The sequence below is a fragment of the Athene cunicularia genome (genome assembly GCF_003259725.1).
Source record: "Athene cunicularia isolate RWA chromosome 18 unlocalized genomic scaffold, athCun1 chr18_part1, whole genome shotgun sequence".
NCBI lineage: Eukaryota > Metazoa > Chordata > Aves > Strigiformes > Strigidae > Athene > Athene cunicularia.
The window spans coordinates 10,724,845-10,732,375 of NW_020799123.1; positions in this window are offsets into that span (position 1 = coordinate 10,724,845).

Consider the following 7,531-nt stretch of genomic DNA (forward strand, 5'->3'; position numbering starts at 1 on the left):
TTTTTTTTTTTTTTTTTTTTTTTTTTTTTTTTTTGGTCTTTTCCAATATTGCTAGCATGAATGTAGCCAGAAAAATGGGACACCTGATGGAAACAAAAGGATTGCTCTAAGCGGGATTTAAAGTGTTGGCGTTTATTAAAGTTCTTTCCCTTGCTCCCAGCACATGCAACAGAGGGGAAGTTTGGGAGCAAGAATGAGGCAGCCCCATCTTGGGTATCAACGAGAATAAATGTTATTTATTCTCCTCTCCTAAGGCTTATAGCAGAGCTTGCAGAGAGCCAAACCACTGCACCCGGGGCTGCAGCAGGTGCCTACACACTACATGTTGGATGCACCAACTGCCATTAAAGCCACCGGTGTCAGGTAATCCCACCCATATATAAGATGTCACAAAATCCTTCCCATATAGAAGGTGTGTCCAGTCTTGTGTTAGTCTCCTATAGCCAATGGAGGGAATAAGCCATTTCCAACGTTGACTCATTCCATCCTAAGTAGGGTGACTAACTCCTGCCTTGGGGGCATAGGGAATGCAGCCTGATGGAACTAGAGGTGAGTGGGGATAACACAACCCAGTGCTTCTTCTGGATAACAACAGATGGATGGGTATTTCCGGGGAATTTGTGCTCTTCTAATACTCCAGGGAAGAGACTAGGCTGGTGAGCAAGAGCAGAGCCAAGGGAGGAGGGTATTCCTGAAATTTTGGGGATAGAAGTTGGTGGCTGGGCTTCAGTGCTGTGGTGTACCAGAGTGTGTTAGAAACCACTGGAACCAGAACCTTGGCTGGGAACATGAGCAGCAGGGCCGCAGAGATGCTGAGGAACCGGCTGAGCCCGATCCAGCTTGAAGATGTAAAATATTATCCTTTGGCCAGAGAAATTTTCTGTGAGCACGAAATAAAAGAGGTCTTTGCAGAGATGTCGAAGCATGAACTATAGGAACTTCCATATATTTATATGTAGAACATGTTGGAGAACAACATACTTCTGTTTTCATGGTGATCAAAGTTTTTCAAGAAGGAGGCCTTGAGACAGTGTGCTAAGCTGCTATGGCAACATGAATTTTAAAAAGTAAACTGACTTGCAAGAGCTTATCTTTTCCTCTTTAGCGTGGTGCAGAACAGATCTGGGAACCTCTGCCCTAAAAGGGATCCTGTGAGGTGCTCACCTCTGCTTCTGGGCCAGGTGGATTGCAAAATGCATAAAACATATCCCTCGCGGCAAAGGGGAAATTACCCCAGTGACTGGGTTTCTTCCTGCATCCCTGAGGCTCCTGCACCCCAAAAAGCCAAGTCATGATGACTCTTTCATAATGTATTTATCATAATTAGGATATTCAGATGTTGGGGTGAACGTACCATGAACCACTTCTGTTTGACTGACATCCTATTCTGGGACCCGAGTAGGATGTAATGCGATGCAGTCCCTGCACAGAGGTGAATTCCACCCACAGCACACGGTTTCCAAGAGCATCATGACGTGGGCTCGGCTTACATCTCGGCTTTCAAGCCACCCTCACAAAATGTAAAGGCAGCGGTGTCAGGAACGTTTCTGACGGCTCCTTTCACAAGGGGATGCTGTGAAGAGCTGTCATGCTCTGAGTCAGCTGTTCTGCCATGGCTGGCATTTCAGGCAGGAAGAGCCTGCTCGCAGAGCTATCCCGGCCCCGCCGCCTGCCAAAACCACACTGGGAATCTCATGGGAACGAGCCCTCTCCTGAGCCAGCTGGTACTTCCTGCTCCTGGGGCCTGATCCTGCTGGATGCTGAGCATTCTTTGTTCCATTTTTAAATTAATGAGACTTGAGCAACGCGCAGTCCAAGACTTCAGAGAAAAAAAACAGGCCATCAGTGTTTTGGGCACTTTGGCCGTATGTCCCAGCTGGAGAGGAGAGAGTGAAATGTCAGACTTGAAGGGAGACTTGAGAGATGCCGATCGCCTTGAAAACAGACCTCTAATTTGGACAGTTTAATCAGGTTCACGGAGCTGGCCATGCCCCCGCACACACCTCTCCTCCCAGCCTGCAGGCCAAGCGCAGCATGTCTGTACCCAGCCCGAGCTGGGCTCACCCCAAAGCTCCCACCACATCACCCACCTCCTGCCCATAGCTCCAGCATCAGCCTGAGGTTCACGAGCTTGGGACTCGCTCCCATCCTATCCCAACAGTGTCCCCTTGAGGTTGCTGGCTGAGGCAGCCTGGGAAGAGCCCTCACCGAGCCTTGGGGGAACCCCAGAAGCTGCTCTTGCTTTTCAGGCTGGGCCATCGCTGCAGAGGGAGCGTGAATACAAATCCCAGCAGCCGTGGGTCAGCCCGAGCCTGAGCAAGGGATGCTGGAGGATCCCACCCTGAGGTGGAGTGTGGGACCTCCACGGGTGGGAGTGGAGCACGTTGTAGAACCACCCGGCTAATTAAGCGTCTTCCTTCCAAGTTCATTCAAACAATATCCGAAATCCAACCATTGCAGACCCTCCTGCAGCACAGACCTGGAGCAGGGGAAGCTCTTCCAGCACCGACGAGCCAGCACGGGGCCATGGCTGCTCCGTGGGTCTGTGCCAGCCAAGAGCCCCCGCAGCCGTGGGAAGCAGGAGAGTGGAGCCGCTGTGGCGAGGGCACGGGGCTTCCTCGCTGCTGCTGCTGGAGTCTCCTTTCTTCTGTCAGCCAAGCAGCAGGGAGTTTTCTGAGAAACTGCCCACAGGGAGCGATCACTTTTTCCAGTCATTAACCTTACACATCCCTCACATTATCGGAATACCTTGGATGTCTAAGTTGCTGCAGTGAGCTAATTCTTCCAGGTGACTCCAGGCAGCGTTAAATGGGCTCCTGCACAGCGAGGGGATTTGAACTGCGAAAGCTGAAAGCGCTCCTGACTCCAGCACGCCAGGCCTCCAGCGGGGGCGAGATCGTCAGATGTCACCGTGCGAGCGCAGCGCGGTGGCAGGAGGGATCTGGGGCCTCCGGAGCAGCCGCTTCCAACCCGCAGTCAGCAGGCTCCTGGGGGGTCTGCGGGTGAAGGGAGGAAGGAAGGAAAGCAAAGCATGGGCTTGAGACACACGACGGGGGGGGCCTGTCCCCCCCAGGGGAAAAAAACTGTAGGAGACTTCAAGTTGAAAGAGATTGGGGATAAAAAGATAAAAAGTCCTGAAGGGGTAAATGTTGGGGACCCCCAGTGCTGGCCTCTGGGGCACGTATGGATGTAATTGCATCAGGGTGCCCAAGCCCTGACAGAGCATTTTGTTTTGGGTCCTGAAGTCCTTCCTCTGGTTTAGAAGATGAGCATGAGGACAAGGCACTATGTGATTCCTTGGAAAAGATGGGGACATCTTCACAGTTCGTCCCCCGAGGAGCAGAACAGGTCACCAAGAGAGCGTGAGCTCTCCGTCACCCGTGTGTGTGTCACTGGAGAGCCAGCACAGCCGCAGCCCCGGCTCCGCTCAGCCACCACCACGCTCTGCCTGGAGGTGAAACGCTCATCGCCTCCACCCCAGGTCACTGAAAATAAACCCGGGGATATTTCTACGAACCCCTCCACGCCTCTTTGCAGTGAGGGAAGTGCCATGCCTCACCGAGGCCAGCATGGGTGAGACCCAGCTCTTTGCCAAGAGTTTCTTGGTGCATCCCCTCTTCCCTGTGGCCAGCAAACTGGACACCACTACAGAGGGGTTCTCACGGTAGCTGGGTATTACACAGCACCAGTGATGTTACTCTTGCTAAGCCCATCATAAAGAAGAGTAGCGCCCAAGTTCATCACGGAGAATGCATGCATCCATCGGCTTCTGAAACTGGGACAAGGCATGCATCATCTGGACATCAGGAAAAATGTTTCCCAGAAAGAGTGGTCAGAGAGTGGAACAGGCTGCCCAGGGAGGGGGCGGGGGGGGAGTCCCCATCCCTGGGGGGGTTTAAGGGCTGTTGGGATGAGCTGTGGGCGGATGTGGGGTAGGGGAGAACTTTGTAGAGTAGGGCTGAGGGTTGGACTCGATGATCCCGAGGGGCTTTTCCAACCGGAATGATTCTGGGATTCTGCCTTCCTCAGCGAGGTGTGGAGCTGAGGTGGTGAGGAAGCAGCCTGGGGAGCTGGTGTTCAGCGCCCAGCCCAGCTCCAGGCACACCGGGAGTGCTGAAGACAAGGAAACGACAGACAACCGGGCTCCATGTGACAGAGTTTAGTGTCTCCATGGACCATGACCCACATCCCAGCTGCAGACACAATCTGCTGATCTGCAGCCACTGTTTGCTTCTGGAGTGGAAAGCAAGGAGGGGCACAGGAGGAACCTCAAACCAATGACAGACATACTAAATGTAGAGTAGCTCTTATAATGTGTACATAATATTAACTATAATATTATTAACTCTTACACATGACAATGTCTTCCTGTTGTGTTTCCTGGATTGCACATTACTGGTGTCCCATCAGGAGCAGCTGACGAACAATATTAACAAAAACAATCGCAAAAGACACCACATTTGTCTCTCATGGCCATCGCCAGTGACTGTCACAGCAGAACCAGATCCTCCCCACAAAGCAAAGCCAGCAAGAGCAGACACGCATTGGTACAAGAGAAGCACCACGGGCAGCGTGGGGCAGCACCCTCCTGCTCGACCTTTGCTTTGGGCCACGGCATCTTTCTGCTCCCCTGGGAAAGAATCTTCGGAAACAGAAACAGCCTCTTGATTTTCCTATACTGCCCTGTGGTTAAAAGTGTCATCCCAGACCTGGAGGAAATGGGAACCACTGACCGTGTGTGAGGAGAGACTTTAAATCCCACAGTAGAAGTCACCATCATGAACCACATCAGCCACACAGGCAAAGCTCCATTGACAATTAGAAAGTACAAACCGGCAACATCAAAGGTCACAGGCCACATGGCCAATTTACAGAATAATGACCCACATCACACGCATCTAGGAAACCCCTCCACACCTGAACAAAAAAAACCATCTCCAAGCACTGACATGACATAAGGAAAGCAACGTTCTAACACTCTCGAGACCAACACAGTTAAAGACTGTGGCAATGCATCAGCCTAAGTTTGGAGACACCCAAAACACCAACATGGCTTTGTTTTGGGTCTTCCCAGGTGTTGCTGTTGTTCACCACAGCACTGAAAGGCCACAAAAGGGAAACTGGAGCTAACGAAGCAGCGCTCTGCAGCCTTTGCTCTTCTGCACTGCTTGTTCTTTGGGATCATTTTTGGTTTGGATTAAGGAATGATGCTATGCCATACGGTACACAGCTTCTCATGAGCGGTTTCATTATTTCCCCTAGCAATCAGCTGTCTCTTAACGAACTTGTTTTAAAATTAAAAACTGTTATTAATAGTAAGAGGTGGACCCAAGCTGGGGACACAAACGTGCCCCAATCTCGGCACTGCAGTCTTAGTCCTACTCAAAAAACGCCTGCAGGCTCTGCTCCAGCTGTGCTGTGTACAGTGTGCTGACACCTCATGGCCAAGCGAGGAATTCAGATAAGACACCATTTCCCAGGATATATACACACACACATAAATTCTCCATCTGCTATAAGGCAAGAAATGAGGTTCATTAATCAAGAAGTTTCTAATGATTAGATCTGAACATAAAAAAAAAAAAAAAAAAAAAAAAAAAAAAAAGGAAAGAAAACCAGTCCAGAAATGCTTCATATCCTTGAATTGCAAACAGAGGAGTACCCCAGGGTCCGTTACGCGTAGCTGCAGGAGTCTGAGGTTCCCTGATCAGCATCAGGACGGCTCTAACACGCCTCTTCAACAGCACGGCCCGTGTACTGAACTACACATAGTGAACCTTGGGGTCTCGGACCTGGAAAGAGAGTGTCCGTGTCCGGGCTGTTCGTTACCCGGCTCGCCCCTCTTCCATGGGGTTCTCCCAAGGACAGGTCACCTCCTTCACAGAGTCCTTAAAAGCTTGGTGGCGGTTGTCCTCTCCCTCCTCAGAGTCTACAGGGTAGATTCGGCTCTCCGAAGGAGCATCCATTTTTATTTGGAAGAAGCTGTGTTGTGAAATAAAAACTCATCACGCGCGTGGCACTTTTTGATGTGCTCTCTGAGACAGCAAACACGCAGCACGGAGCCTGGCTTTGAGTTTTCCACTGTTCAAACCCCAAATCCCAAAGCAGAACTCCGTGGCACAAGCCTGAGGAGATGGAAAACGAAGGAAATGTGCACTCCCACCCCTTTGAAGCAAAACTGCTGTGTGACACAGCTCCGACACAGCCAGAGAGCAGAGCCAGGTGGAGAAGGAGCCCTCAGACTTGTGCTCTTGAATTTATAATGCAGACTCATCCACTTGGACAGCAGCAGAGGTGGATTAAAAGAGGTTGAGGACATGTTGCTCTTAGTCAGGGACATGGCCAGGATTTGGTTTCAGCAGTGACAGCCTCTCCAGGCAAAAAAATCCCCGATCTTACACATCCTGCTCTGGAATAACGAACATTTCGTAACTCTCCCTCAAGAATTCTCCTCCCTTGTTACTTCTGGGTCTCCTCTGACTTTCAAATCATTAAACCAAACTTGAACTAACGCTTGAGAACAAACACAAAGATACAAGCAGTTTTCCAAATTCAGGGATCAAAAGTAAAACCTGGGGGCCTTGTACCATGAGCAGGAGGTGTAAGCGCAGCAGAGGGGAACCACCGGCACGGCCTCTCACCCTTTTCTCATCAGAAAACACATCCAATACAGAAAACAAGTGCAAGGAGCCAAGGGAAAGAGATGCTTTTATACCAGTGGTGGTTTTTAGGTGCAACTGTAGGAGAGGCAGCCATCAGCCGGGCTCACAGTGTCACCCAGCCTTGCGGGGAGGATTCTCGGGGGTATACAGGGTCCCTACCCCAGCATACAGGAACCTCTCAGCGTCTTTGCTGGTGCAAAGGCCTCGAGCTTGTCTCCAAAGCCACCAAAATAACCAAATCAGACACACAACAACTGCTAAGACACACAGGGCCTCAAGGCCCCACGGCCCATGAAGCCGCTTGATGTGGGGGCAAACGCAAACGTACCTTCATGCTGGGCTGGGGCTCTTGTGCAAGGCGGCCGCCGCCTCCCCCGGCCTGCTCCAGCGTGTGGAGCCTCGGGGACACGGGGCAAGGGGTGACAGGGCGGCAAGGGCACAGGCAGTGCCCGCTGTCCCCAGGGGGGAGGAGAGGCCACATCCCTGGATGCTCCCTGGGGCCAGCGGGAAGGTGCAGCACCTCCATTTTCCTGCCCGACGCCAGGGAGGAGCAAAGCCCGTGCCTGGTCCCGGCAGCCGCCATCACAGGCAGCCTCCCCGCAAGGCGCCGTGGCGGGGATCCGGCGATGGCTGACTGGATACGAACACAAGACCCGCTTCCACAGGCGCAGCTGATGCTGTTCCCACCTCTGGCTAATCACAAACGGAAACGGTCCCGGGGCGAGCCCCTCACGAGGGCATCTGCGCGGTGCTTACCTGCTCACGGCCTTGGCGTCCGGCCGCAGCCGCCGCTCCCCCTCACGCAGCGGCTGCACCTTCCCGTGGGGCACGGCCGGGCGCTTGGGCGAGAGCGTGGCGAAGACGGGCGA